Source organism: Symphalangus syndactylus, chromosome 9 (genome assembly GCF_028878055.3).
Source record: "Symphalangus syndactylus isolate Jambi chromosome 9, NHGRI_mSymSyn1-v2.1_pri, whole genome shotgun sequence".
Lineage (NCBI taxonomy): Eukaryota > Metazoa > Chordata > Mammalia > Primates > Hylobatidae > Symphalangus > Symphalangus syndactylus.
The window spans coordinates 73,727,607-73,742,798 of record NC_072431.2 but is presented as its reverse complement, the minus strand read 5'-3'; the positions used below and the strand labels follow the sequence as shown (position 1 = coordinate 73,742,798).

Here is a 15,192-nt window from a genome sequence, read left to right as displayed (position 1 = left end):
TTGAAGACCCAGCACCCAGGTGATGTGGCTCTTCTGCCTGGTTTCTGCCCACATGTTACATTGTGATATACACCTTGAGAAGCACCTAGGTGATATGATTTTCCTTTTCTGCCTGAGCCCTGCCTATTAGGGACATTGGGACATATCTCTGAGCCCATGACCTAAGTGATGTGACTTTCTTCTGCCTGGGCCTTTACAATGGGGGGATTGTGGCATATTGCTGAGTCCAGCACTTAAGTAATCTGACTCTCCTCTTTCCTGAACCATGCCCACAAAAAGGGAATTTTAACATACTGCTGGGCCCAGCATGCAGATGATGTCACTCTTCTGCCTGGGTCCTGCATAAAAAGGGAATTACGACATATTGCTGGTCCCAGCACCCTGATGATGTGACTCTCCTGCATGTGCTGGAGCCACAGATGGTATTTTGACGTATCTTGGGCCCATTCTGTAGGTGTTTTGTCTTTTATCTCTTGGCTGGGTTTTTTCCACATGTGGAATTGTGTCCTATTGCTAGGTCCAGCCCCAAGTTAATGTTACCCTTCTTCCTAAGGCCTGCCTAGAGAGGGCATTGTAACATGTTCGTTGGCACAGCACCTAAAGGATATTACCCCCCTGCCTAGTTTTTGCCCACAAATGGGATTATGACATATACTGCGCTTCAGTTCTCAGGCTTGACAATTAAGCTTATACTGAGATTCAAACAATAAGAGATATTTGCCTCTCATAGCTAGGCTTAGGGCAATAAGTAAGGTTCTGAGTTGCATATTTGTACAAAGCTCACATAGTTTAAAACATGAATGTGTATTGTATGAACTTTTTGGGTGGTACAGAGAGTTTCATAACAGGGCCCAGCCAAAGGTTAAGATTGTGACTTTCACCACCTCATGATGGCGCTTGTTTTTCATGTGCATCTGATTCACATCTTTAACAATTGTGTTCAGAGCTCCTGCTTCCTTTCAGACAGAGGGTACAGAAAGTGCATTTCTCCCAGGAGCCCAGGCTTTACTCACCTCCTCTGTGAGGCTAAAGACAAAAGTGCTACAGAACTCAGAGGCTGCTTTATAGAGAGGTTTTATATGCACAAAACTGAGTCTTGGTGTGTGGATTGGTCTAAATTACATTTTGAATTTATTTTCTCTCCCAATACTTGTAAATCTGGTGTTTGTAAAATAATATCTGTGCCTTTTTTGGTGCTGGCCATTCATTCCAGAAAGTTTGTATTGCTTTCCATATGGATTTTCAAGTTGCTACTGATTGCTTTGGGTGCAATGCTCTAACATATGAAGGTGAACTTTTCTGATTGGTGACCTGGTATTGTGTTTTTGACTAACTTCAATTCTCACAGTATTAATCATAATTCCAAGAAGACTATTTTATGATAATATTTATGGACTTTGAAAATCTGACATAAAGTCCCCTGTTTCAGCAGCAAGTAAACATTAATTTTTATAGGTTAGTGTTTTTAGAAACTTCTGCTAAACAACAATCTGATTATTGTTGTTGGAATATAGCCCAGGTATTATTACAGCAGCTGTCCACTGTCAGTTTTGTGTATATATAAACATATCTTTATGTAATAATTTTATCTATAACTTTAAGATTTTTTCTTATATTTTTCTTATTTTTCCAAACAGTGCTGGCCTATTTTTGGATATATTACACAAAATGTATGACAAAATTCTAAATATTTAAAAGACCTTGGCTTCCTGACCATTGTAAGTTTGTATTTTTTATCTCCATTTTAAATTGAATTATAAATTTCTGTGTAAAGTTCTGTAATTATTTTTTTAAAAATATTTGCAATGTTTTTGTCAGATAAATAAAAACTAATAGTTTGGATATCAGATTTCCTTCCTACAGTTTAAGTTTTGTAATGTCCTGTATAGTAAATAGCATCTTTTTAAAGAATACAATTTGCTGACTTTTACACAAGGATACAGCAATGAAAGCATCACCACATTCCAGATTCAAGATAATAAACACATTCCTCCCTCTCCAAAGTTTTCTCCTCCCCCTCCAAAGTTTTCTCCTCCCCCTTTCTAATTCATCTGTCCTTCTCCCTCCATTCTATTATTCTTCCCCTGAGCTGCCACTTCATGTAATGGAATCATGCAGGACAGGTATTTTTGTTGTTCTGGATTCTGTAAAGTCAGAAGAATCATTTTCACATTGATCCATAACATTTTAAATATTAATGGTTTGTTCTTTTTCATTACTAAGTAAAATTCCTTTGTATAGTCATGTGACACTGTGTCTATCCTCTACCTTAGAAAGAGACATGAGGCTTAATTTTTCCATTTGGTCTTTGTCCTGAAAACCAAAACCTAGACAGCAGCACCTTTGCAAGATTTCTCTGTGTATCCTTGCATTTTGCAATTCCATGATCAATTGACAGGGAAAACATCCAATTGATATTGTGTTTAAAATTGTTCAAACATATAGAACATAAATAATAATTATTTTGGAACTCTTGTTGAAAGGAAAAATCACTGACATGAGACAAGTGATTTCTGCAATTACCGTCAACATTTTATTATAAAAATGTTCATACATACAGCATTGATTTGTTAACATTTTAATGAACATGACTTAATGCATATCTACACATCTTTCCATTCCTCCATCCACTCATCACCTCATCTTATTTTAGATGTATTTCCAACTAAATTGGAGATATCAACATACTTCACACTGAATGGTTTAGCAAGACTAACATTAACTGAATTCAGTATTTTTTAATAAAATTTTCTTCTACGGAAGAGTGACATAGAAGAAAATATACAAATCTTAAGTGTGAGTTTACTAACTTTGAAACCAGCACACTCCCACCCCCTTTCAAGATCTACAGTATTATGTCACCCCAGAAAGTAAACTCTCCCTCTTACCAGCCAATCCCTTTCTCATCATAGGTTAATTTTACTTAATCTAGAATTTCACGTATATAGATGCAGGCCATGCCATAGGTACTCTTTTGTGTCTGCCTTATTCTGCTCAACACAATGTTTCTGAAATTATTCCCATTGTTGCGTGGATTTCTAATTCAACTCTTTCCATTTAGGACTCAGCATATGCATGGTCCTACCTGTTGAATGGCTGTCTCTGTTTAATTCACCATCTTGAAAAAAATATTTAAAATTAAGATGTTTTCAAGAACATACAGCTAAATCCTGAGGAATCTATGTAAGAATCTTATCAGAAGCCATTATCATTATGGATATTGTGTTTTACAAAATAAAAAGGGAAAAGATTTATTAGCATAAGAATTATAAAAACTCTGCCATTAACATTATGAAAATTAAATAGTTTGATGTTCATTTGATAGAATGTCAACAGAGCTTTCAGTCAAAAATAAGTTTTTGTTTGTTTGTTTGTTTTTTGTTTATTTTTTGAGACGGAGTCTCGCTCTGTCGCCCAGGCTGGAGTGCGGTGGCGCGATCTCGGCTCACTGCAAGCTCCGCCTCCCGGGTTCACGCCATTCTCCTGCCTCAGCCTCTCTGAGTAGCTGGGACCGCAGGCGCCCGCCACCACGCCCGGCTAATTTTTTGTATTTTTTAGTAGAGACGGGGTTTCACCGTGGTCTCGATCTCCTGATCTCGTGATCTGCCCTCCTCGGCCTCCCAAAGTGCTGGGATTACAAGCGTGAGCCACCACGCCCGGCCATAAGTTTTTTTTTTTACCATTGTGTTCTTTATTAGAAATAAAGTATGAAGTTTCACCACTTAAATAGAAAATTATTTCTAAACTTTTCTGCCTTATAGTTCTATTGTGTGGGTGGAAGGAAAGCTTCTGCTCTCCTCTCTAAAGGTTCACTGCAGAAATAAACTGACAACAGACAGCTTAACAGAAGAAGAAAAACATACAACCTTATTAACAGACATAAACATGGGAGCCAGCCAAAAAATGAGACTGCAAGAAGAGCCAGATTCTTGACGATTAAAGAGCACCCTCTTCTCAAGGGAGAGAGAGATGGAGATGTAGGTAATTTAGAGGAGCACCACATGATTTTTAGGGGAAATGAAAGAGCTCAAGGAATAAACAATTGTCCTGACACAAAATTCCTCTAAGATTGTAGGGAAGGGGCGACAAACTGCAGGAAGGTGAAAAAAAGAACTGCACTGCATCTCACGAGGAAGAGAAAACCCTCCAAATAACAAATAAGTGTGTCTGGACAGGGTAATAAGTGGTCATTTCAAATGACATCATTCAAAGTGCATGTTGTCGGTTGCAACTGGAGAGAGATCAGTATGTCAAAAGTCTGTACTTGATAAGAATTTGGCTGCTAAGTTGTGCCATAATTTAGCTTTTGAGCCTTTTATTTATTGGGTAAACTGAGCTCTACATTTTCACTTGCTATTCATTGTAGTAAAAGTGTCTGGGTGTCTGGGGGCTGAACCTTCTTCTGAGCAATGATCTATAAAAAATGCTAATACCACAATAATTTCTTATATTCAAAGAAATAGGAAGTATGTTTTAGTTTTACAACCCAGATAATTACACATCATTCAGCACTGCCCTTCAAGATATGTAGAAAACAGAAAATATATAAGTTTGGAAGGTATCTAGGCACATTAAACAGTGCCTACCCTGCTTAGTCTTGAACAGAGAATTTTCAATGTAAATTGGAGAAAGTTTTTTATTGAACCACTTTTTAAATATTCCATTAAGAAAAGTTCAGTTGAGTTGTTTGACTTGGACATCTTTGCACCTTCTCATGCATCTCATGATGCACACTTCTGCATCATCTCCTAAGCAGGGAGGTTGTGGGTGACTCACAATGTTTCATCACCTCTGATTTCTTCATGTGTTTGACATTTCTCCTAGCTCTGAACTGGGCCAGCTACTTTTCCCATGAAACCAAGCAGTGGCTGTGGGATAGATGTGGTTGCTCTTTCATCTTTTTAGATCACCTGTTGTTTCTATCAAAATCCTAGTACAGTTTTTGTTTCTATTCTAGGTGCAAAAATCAGAAAAAAAATTTCTACAAAGAACTTGAAAGATGCTATTTCAATAAATACCTCAGGAATTTCAGAGGTATATAAACCACATCTGTGACAGGATTTGCATTGCATCTTGGCTATGATGAAAACAAATATTTCATGTCTTAAGAGATTAAGATCATAGAGTATCTATACGGAATTCCTTGTGAGAATTCATTAGTTGGTGAGAATGTTTTGTTAGGTTAAAACCAGCCTCAGTGAAGCTGGTGTCAGGGAAGGGAAAGTGGACTTTGAACAGAGCAGAAACAGAAGAAAGATGCTCTGCTGCAGATCAGGAAAAAGCAGAGGGTGAAATGTTACAAATTGTAGAACTCAGAAAACTGAAGGTAATTACTTCTTTTTCAAATTGTGAAACATTTTAACCTGTGGTAAAATATTCATAACATGATAATTACCATCTAACCATGTTGAAGTCTACAGTTCAGTTATTTGAAGTATATTCATGTCATTGCTCAATTATTATTTGCTAAATATCTTCTCTCAAGTCTTTCTTAAAGTCATGAAATGTAAATGATGAATCCATGGATTAACAGTGGAAAGCCTGGAGGTCCAATAGCCTTAGCCAGGAAGATATGCTATCTGTCAGAGTCCCCATAGCATGAAAATGAGTTTGCCCTGGAAAGGGAAAAAACAGATTTTGCCCTCAGATTTCTCACCTTCTTCTCTTCCTACCTGAACCAAGGATTCAGGTCCACTTGCATGCATACAAAGAAAAGGGGTTATCTTTTCCAGGAATGAAAATTGACCTGAAAGCCGTCTTTACTTCATGGAGATCTATAAAAGCTGAAGTCCAAAAGGTGGCGATGAAGCTCGGCAATTACAAAATCTACAGAAAAAGAAAGACTGCCAAGAAAGAGTAAGATATTCATTGACACAAATACTGTTGTATGAACCATGTCCCAATGAAAGTAGACAACTGCAATGTCCTTGAGAATATTTTCTGCAATATTTGTGGCAAATTCAGTGAGTATAAAATTGAGTTTTTTCTTCATGCTTTATTAGTTCAATCCTCATATTTTCTTTTCCTTCCTACATTCTCGTTTGTAATTTTTCAGGGGGAAGAAGAGGTACTGGTACTGGCATTGTTCAATTTAATGCTTGGGTCACCTTTGGATTCATTATCACAGTCTTAGCTTTTGTCATATTACATTGTATTTTCCTGCCATGTGAATAGTCTATTTAAATTAATTGTAGGATGCTGACTAATAATCTTTAGCAATGAATTGAAGCCTACTAGCATTTTATCTTGCTGCACAAAAGATGGGAGTCTACTTCTGGGGTATGGTCAGGGTTCCTAGCACACCTGGATGCCCTTTATATAGTCAGCCCTCTATATACTCAGCAATTGAGGTCATCAGTGCAGGCTCAGCCCCTACAAAGGCCAAAGTATTTCCTGTCCACCTCTATTGCTGGTGTGTGACTCCTGGGTTCCAGCCAAAGCCAGAGGACTTCAGTAGGGGTCACATTCATTGGCAGACCCTCAATCCACTTCTTTTTCATCTAATCCCATGCATGTGTGCAAAAGCTGCTCTGCTTCTTTGCATCTCAGTAGTCCCTTTCAGAATCCAATGATGAAACTCAGGGAAATGGGCTCCAAATGTGAGACTGACCTTCTTCCTGAGTTTTCTTCTTCTTCATCTCAGCCTCATGTCCATTTACTTCTCTGTTAGCAATTTGATGAATTAAATTATGGGCTTTGTATACTGTCTGGTGTTTCCCATTGTTCTCACAGGAGATCAGAAACTTCAGATGCACTCGTGTCTACTCAAGAGCAGAATCCTTCCTTAGATTCCTTCCAGACTCAGGTTTTGTGTTTCTAGTTTCCAAGGGCACAGCAGGAGTAGTGATGTCCCCACTAGCTTTTCACTTGCACTAAACTATGACCTCATTTAGGGTGAGGACAGGGCCCTGCTCCCATTTCAGCTTTAGCACCTCACAACACACTCCTTGCTTGAGGTCACTCCAGGCAACATGTGTTGAAGGATGGCCTAGGTGATCAGAAACAAGTGTATTAGCTTTCTCTTTGAAGTGTTCTTGTTTCTGTTTCCTAGAGTTATTGGAATTTTACATGTCCTTCACATGAAATCAAGTACCAAGTGAGATCCTTAGAGTCAGATCCATGAATCAAGTAGTGTGAAGGCAACACAGCAAACCTACCTTTTTAGGCCATTTTCTTTTTCTGCCCTCACTCTCTATGAACTGAACCTTGTTAAAGTCATATGAACTGAACCATATCATCAACACCAGGGTGGATGATATGCAGTTGTCACCAATTTTCAGGACATAACACTCTGACTAAGGAGCCATTTAGATGATTTCTAATTCAGTATATATGTCCAGCACTCAAATTAGCCTTATCTGTCAATAAGGATCTTTAAAGTCAATGATAAGAGTTCCATCCCTCAATTATGGAAATGTACAGTAGTGAACTGCAGTGTTAATGACACCATGTTCCGGAAGGATCACTCTAAGACTGTCAGGATTCTGGCATTAGCCTCTGATGGAGAATCAGGTCTGCCACAGGAGGAGTAAGATGAGTAGGAACAATGAGAACTCATGGACACGGGAAGGGGAACATCACACTCCAGGGACTGTTGTGGGGTGGGGGGAGGGGGGAGGGACAGCATTAGGAGATATACCTAATGCTAAATGACGAGTTAATGGGTGCAGCAAAACAACATGGCACGTGGATACATATGTAACAAACCTGCACATTGTGCACATGTACCCTAAAACCTAAAGTATAATAATAAAAAAAAATAAAAAAAATAAAAAGATGAGTAGCAATCCCTACTCCATCCTGATGGAGTTAGTTTTGATGAGTTGGTGAGGTCTGGTTTTCCACACTAAACTAAAATGAGCTTTTGCTGTGTCAAGCACAAGGCTGACCCCAGAAGCAGACATAGTGCATCTCATAGAAGCTTGTAATAGCCCTTACTTACTAAAGAATAGGACTATAGACCTATTAAGATGAGCTGGTAATAACAGGTGACTTCCTAGCAGGCCAGAGTGTGATTTTTCTTTGTCCCTCAATGGGAGGTGTCAATTCTTCCTCCAGTTGTGAGGATCAGTTGCTTCACTTATGGGAAGGTTGGCAAATGACCTTTGAATCATGACCTTCAGACGTCAGAAGGGAAGAGAGAATCCCACATGGGCTAGTGAATCATGTGCATGTATTTCCCTTCTCAACTCAGGAAGCTGAGAATGAAAGAACGTGAGTGAGCAGAAAAGAAGAGACAGCTGTCAGAGGCAGGGGAAAATGTAAAATTGATTATGGAAAAAATACACATCTACATGTGAGTTCAGAAATTGAACACCAGCCTCTTGGGAAACTTCCATTGGAGTGTTTTTTTTCAACCTTTGTACAATGTTTAGACCCAGTTAACACAGGAATAGAAACAAATGGTCAGAAGACATATCTAAAGAGAGAATTCACACAAGAGAGAACAACGTACCTTAAGATTTACCAGTGACCAAAACGTGTGAAGTAGTGAAGCATCTCTTGACCCCATTGCAGGTCAGACTGTGTGGAATCTAGGTTCATACCAGCCTTTCTAGGGATTGTGTGAGTTTTTGTCATCCTTAGAAAAGCACGTTGCTGTAGGATCAGCCACATTCTTCAAACTGACTGTGCCTGTTGAGAAGCCCAGCTTTTTCTGCCCTGTGAAATATGGCAAAGATATTAATACAAGGAGAATAGAGCTTTATGATAAAAGATGACAAGTGAAGGATGAATTAGGTACATACTGAGAATAGGTAAGAAAATTGTCAACTCAGAAACCATTAAGTAAAGCAGGAGGAATCATTATAGCAACACTTTTGATCATACTGTACTTATATAACCACGTGAAAAATGTTTTCTATGTATAGATTTACATAGGGTACAGTTATGGGGATAACAGGAACATTACAGATTATTTAAAATCACACTGAAAATGGCGCATTATCTGATGAAAGTGATTCAAAATCATAGGAAAATGATTTAAGACATGCAAGAGCTGTGGCAGCAGGTAGAGGACTACTATAGATGTGAGTTAAGAAGCCTTCCTCCCCACATTACGGAATCTTTCAGTGCTGATGCAGATGATTCCATGACACTTGGACTCTCTCAACATATAATTTTTCATGTGTTGGCTTTTTCATATCAAGCCTTCTGCAAGAAAGGCTCTCGAAGAACCCTGTCTCCCATGGGAGGAGTCAGACAAGGATCAAGAAGAGTCAGACAAGAGCGATCCCCTGCCTCCCAGATGCTCCATTTTGACTGAGTTAGTTGTGAACTTGTTAAATACTATAAAAAAGTGTTTTGAACTTGTTGAATCAAAACACGAGTGTTTTCTTTGATATAAGGTCGCACATCACAAAGCATTTACTCAGATATTTGTTTCTAGCTTTTAGGACTGGATATTTGTATGTACCCATGAAAGCTCAATGGGCTCAGATATGCCACTTCTTAAATTCTACAAAAAGAGTGTTTGGAACTTGTTTCATCAAAACGCACGTTCAATTCTGTGATATAAACAATACATCACAAAGTGTTTTTACAAATAGCTTATCTCTAGTTTTTAGGGCTGGTTATTTCTATTTTCATGCAAAAGTTCAATAGGTTCAGAAACATCAATTCTTAGATTCTACAATAAGCCTGTTACAAACTTGTTGAATCAAAACAGGTTCCATTCTGTAATATAAAATAGCATATCCCAAAGCATTTTCACAAATAGATTATTACTCACTCTTAGAGCTGGATATTCATACGTCTCTGTAAAGGTTCAATAGGCTTTGAAATGTCACTTAGATTCTACAAAAGAAGTGTTTGAAACCTCTTTCATCAAAATGCAGGTTTAATTCTGTGATATAAAACAGCACATCACAAAACATTTTTATAGATAGAATGTTTGGGTTTTAGGGCTAGATATTCATATTTTTTATAAGGGCTCAATAGGTTCAGAAACATAACTTTTTAGAATCTATAAAAAGAGTGTTTCGAACTTGTTGAATCAAAACAGGTACAATTGTGTTATATAAAATAGGAAATAACAAAGTGTTTTCACACATAGCTTGTTTCTAGTTTTCAGGGCTGGATTTTTGTATGTTGCTATAAGGACTCAATACACTTAAATATGTCACTTTTTAGATTCTACAAAGAAAGCATTTGGAACCTGTTTTATCAAAATGCAGGTTCAATCCTGTGGCTTAATACAGCATATCACAAAGCACTTTCACAGATGGCTTGTTACTAGTTTTTAGGCCTGGATGTTCATATTTTCTTATCAGGGCTCAATAGGTCAGAAATGTCACTTCTTAGATTCTACAAAAATCATATTTTGACCTTATTGAATCAAAACACAGGTTCTATTCTGTGATATAAAATAGCACATTACAAAACATTTTCACAGATAGCTTCTTTCTAGTTTTTAGGACTGGATATTCATAAGTTCCTGTACCAAATTAATAGGCTAGGAAATGTTCCTTCTTAGATTCTACAAGAAGAGTGTCTGGGACCTGTTTTATCAAAATTCAGGTTCAATTCTGTCATATAAAACAGCACATCACAAAGAGTTTTCACAGAGAGCTTGTTTCTAGTTTTTAGGACTGTGTATTTGTATTTTCTTATAAGGGCTCAATAGGTTTAGAAATGTCACTTTTTAGATTCTACAAAAAGAGTGTTTCAATCTTGTTGAATCAAAACACAGGTTCCATTCTGTGATAAAAAAGAAAAAACAGCAAAACACAAAGCATCTTCACAGATAGCTATTTTCTAGTTTTTAGGGCTGGATATTTGTATTTTCTTGTAAGGGCTCAATAGATTCAGAAATGTCACATCCTAGATTCTACAAAAAAGTGTTTCAAACTTATTTAATCAAAACATAGTTTCCATTCTGTGATATAAAACAGCACATCACAAAGCATTCTCACAGCTTGTTTCTAGTTTTTTGGACTGGATATTTGTATCTTTGTATAAAAGCTCAATAAGCTCATCTATGTCTCTTCTTAGATTCTACAAAAAGAGTGTTTTGAACTTGTGGAATCAAATCACAGGTTCCATTCTGTAGTACAAAACAGCATATCACAATGTGTTTTCATATAGAGCTTGTTTCTAATTTTAAGGGCAGGATATTCATATGTTACTATAAGGGCTAAATTAGCTTTAAAAGGGTCACTTCTCAGTTTCTACAAAAAGAATGTTTGGAACATGTTTCATCAAAATACACGTTCAATTTAGTAATAAAAAACAGCACATCCCAAAGTATTTTCACAGATAGCTTGTTTCTAGTTTTTACTGCTAGATATTTGTATTTTCTTATAAGGGTTCAACAGGTTCAGAAATGTCATTTTTTAGATTCTACAAAAAGAGAGTTCTAAACTTGTTGAATCGAAACATAGATTCCATTCTGTGATATAAAACAGCACATCACAAAGTGTCTTCACAGATAGCATGTTTCTAGCTTTTAGGATTGGATATTCATATGTTCCTATAAAGGCTCAATAGGCTCAAAATTGTTATTTTGAATTCTACAAAAAGAATGTTTGGAACCTGTTTCATCAAAATGCAAGTTCAATTCTGTGGTGTAAAATAGCAAATAACAAAACTTTTTTACAGATAGCTTGTCTCTAGTATTTAGTGCTGGATATTCCTACTTTCTTATAAAACCTGAATAGGCTCAGAAAATTACTTTTTAGGTTCTACAAATATAGTGTTTCTAACTTGTATCAAAACACGGGTTCCATTCTGTGAAAAAAAAATAGCACATCACAGAAAGATTTCACAGATAGATTGTTTCTGGTTTATATTGCTAGATACTCATATTTTCTTATAAAAGCTCAATAGGCTCAGAACTGTCACTTTTTAGATTCTACAAAAAAGCGTTTAAAATCTGTTTTATCAGAATGTGGATTGAATTCTGTGATATAAAACAGCACATCACAAAGCATATTCACGGATAGCTTGATTCTAGTTTTTAGGGCTGGATATTTGTATTTTATTATGTGAGCTCAATAGGTTCCTAATCATCACTTCATAGATTCTACAAAAAAGTGTTTCAAACTTATTGAATAAAAACAAGGTTACATTCTTTGAAACAAAACAGCAGAACACAAGCGTTTTCACAGATAGCTTGTTTCTGCTTTTTAGGGCTGGATATTTGTATTTTCTTATAAAGGCTCAATAGATTTAGTAACATCACATATTAGATTCTACAAAAAGACTTTCAAACTTGTTGAATCAAAACACAGGTTCCAATCTGTGACATAATGCAGCACATCACACAGTGTTCTCACAGATAGCTTGTTTCTAGTTTTTAAAGCTGGATATACCTATTTTCTTCCAATAGGAAGAAATAGGTTTGGAGCCGTCACTTCTTAGATTTCACAAAAAGAGTGTTTTGAACTTGTTGAATCAAAACACAGGTTCCATTCTGTGATAAAAAATACCACATCACAAAGCATTTTTACATATAGCTTGTTTCTAGTTTATAGAACTGGATATTAATATATTACTACAGGGGCTCAATAGGCTCAGTAATGTCACTTCTAAGATTCTACAGAAAGACTGGAACCTATTTTGTCAAAACACAAATTTGATGCTGTGCTATAAAATAGCACATCAGAAAGCGTTTTCACAGATAGATTGTTTCTAGTTTTTAGGACTGGATATTTGTATGTTCCTATAAGGGCTCAATAGGCTCAGCAATGCCATTTTTAATTTCTACCAAAAGAGTGTTTGGAACTTGTTTCATCAAAATGCAGGTTCACTTCTGAAATATAAAACAGCACATCACAAGGCATTTTCACAAATAGCTTTTTTTCTAGTTTTTAGGACTGAATATTCACTTGTTCCTATAAGGGCTTAATAGGCTTGGAAATGTCACTTCTTTGATCGTGCAAAGAGAGTGTTTGGAACATGTTTTATCAAAATGGAGGATCCATTTGGTGATATAAAACAGCAAATCACAAAAGGTTTTCACAAATAGGTTGTTTCTAGATTTTAGGACTGAATATTCATATGTTCCTATAAGGCTCATTGGGCTTGGAAATGTCACTTTTTAGCATCTACAAAAAGAGTGTTTGGAAACTGTTTCATCAAAATGCACGTTCAATTCTGTGTTAAAAAAGAGCACATCACAAAATGCTTTTTTCTAGTTTGTAGAGCTGGATATTAGTATGTTCTCATAAAAACTCAATAGGCAAGGAAATGTCACTTTTAGATTCTATGTAATTTTTGCTTGGAACCTGTTTCATTAAAACACAGGTTCAATTCTGTGATATAAAACAGCACATCACAAAGCGTTTTCACAGATAGCTTGTTTCTAATTTTTAAGACGCTATTTGTACGTTTTTATAAGGGCTCACTAGGCAGGGAAATGTCACTTCTTAGATTCTACAAAAAGATTATTTGGAACCTGTTTCATCAAAATGCGGGTTGAATTCTTGGATATAAAATAGCACATCACAAAGCATTTTCACAGATATCTTGTTTCTAGTTTATAAAACTGGATATTTGTATGGTCCTAGAAGTGCTCATTAGTCTTGGAAATGTCACTGCTTGGATTCTACAAAAAGAGTGTTTGCAACCTATTTAATCAAGATGCAGCTTCAATTTCGTGATATAAAACAGCACATCACAAAGTATTTTCACAAGTAGGTTGTTTCAAGTTTTTAGGGCTGGGTATTCATATGTTTCTATAAGGGCTCAATAGGCTTGGAAATGTCACTTGTTGGCATCTACACAAAGAGTGTTTTGTAACCTGTTTCACGAAAATGCAGGTTCAATTCTGTGATGCAGAACAGCATGTTACAAAGTATTTTTACGGATAGATTGTTTCTAGTTTTTAGGACTGGAAATTCATATTTTCTTATAAGGACTCAATAGTTTGGAAACGTCTCTTTTAGATTCCATAAAAAGGGTGTTTCATCCTTGTTGAATAAAAACACAGGTTTCATTTTGTGATATAGAACAGCACATTATAAAGCGTTTTCACAGATAGCTTGTTTCTAGTTTTCAGGGTTGGGTATTTTTATGTTCCTATAAGTGCTCAATAGACTCAGACATGTCAATTCCTAGAATCCCCAAAAAGAGTGTTTCAAATGTGTTTCATCAAAATGCATGTCAATCTGTGAGATAGAACAGCAGATCACAAAATGTTTTCACAGATAGCTTGTTTCTAGTTTTTCATGTGTATATTTGTACTTTTTAATAAGGTCTTATTAAGTTTGGAAATGGTACCACTTAGATTCTACAAAAAGAATGTTTCAAGCTTGTTGAACCAAAATACAGGCTCCATTCTGTCATATAAAACAGCACATCACAAAGCGTTTTTACAGATATCTTGTTCCCATTTTTTAGGACTGGATCTTCTTATGTTCCTATAAGAGCTAAGTAGGCTCAGTAATGTCACTCTTTCAATTCTAAAAAAAAGAGTGTTTGGAACCTATTTCATTAAAACACTGATTCAACTTGGGGACATAAAACAGTACATCAAAAGCATTTTTACAAATAGCTTGTTCCTAGGTTTTAGGGCTTGATATTCTAATTTTCTTATAGGGGTTCAATAGGTTCTGAGATGTCACCTCTTAGATTCTACAAAAGAGTATTTTGAACTCGTTGAATAAAAACACAGGTTATTTTCTGTGATGTAAAACAGCACATTACAAGGCATTTTTATGTGCAGCTTGTTTCTATTTTTTAGGACTGGATATTTGTATTTTTTCATAATGCTCAATAGGTTCAGAAACACAACTTTTTAGATCCTACAAATAGACTGAAACTTGCTGAATCAAAACACAGTTTCAATGCTGTAATATAAAAAGGCACAACACAAAACATTTTCACAAATAACTTGTTTCTAGTATTTTGGGTGGATATTTTTACTTTCTTGTTAGGTCTTAATTCACAAATAGCACTACTTAGATTCCACATAGAGTGTTTTGAACTTGTTGAATCAAAACAAAGCTTCCATTCTGTGATATAAAACAGCTCATCACAAAGCGTTTTTACAGAAGCTTGTTTCTAGTTTTAGTTTTTAGGACTGGATATTCTTATGCTCCTATAAGAGTTCAATAGTTCAGTAATGTCACTTCTTACATTTTAAAAAAAAGAGCATTTGAAACCTATTCGTAGAAACGCTGATTCAATTCAATGATATAAAACAGCATATCACAAATCATTCTCACAGATAGTTTGTTTCTAGTTTTTTTT

The 15,192-nt window shown here is 36.1% G+C and overlaps 1 long non-coding RNA gene across 10 annotated transcripts; it reads left to right on the top strand.

Annotated features, from left to right (window-relative positions):
* Positions 1–287: 287 nt before the first annotated feature.
* LOC129489878 (uncharacterized) lies at positions 288–9,308 on the top strand. Of its 10 annotated transcripts, none has more exons than XR_010113525.1 (7): positions 288–450; positions 1,638–1,718; positions 3,062–3,183; positions 3,808–3,977; positions 4,069–4,176; positions 5,733–5,963; positions 8,195–8,305. It is a non-coding gene; the product is annotated as an uncharacterized lncRNA (long non-coding RNA). The 10 variants fall into 10 exon arrangements; XR_010113526.1 differs by having other exon boundaries at positions 3,808–3,981; XR_010113531.1 differs by lacking the exons at positions 4,069–4,176; positions 8,195–8,305 and adding an exon at positions 9,161–9,308 and having other exon boundaries at positions 5,733–5,856.
* Positions 9,309–15,192: the final 5,884 nt, after the last annotated feature.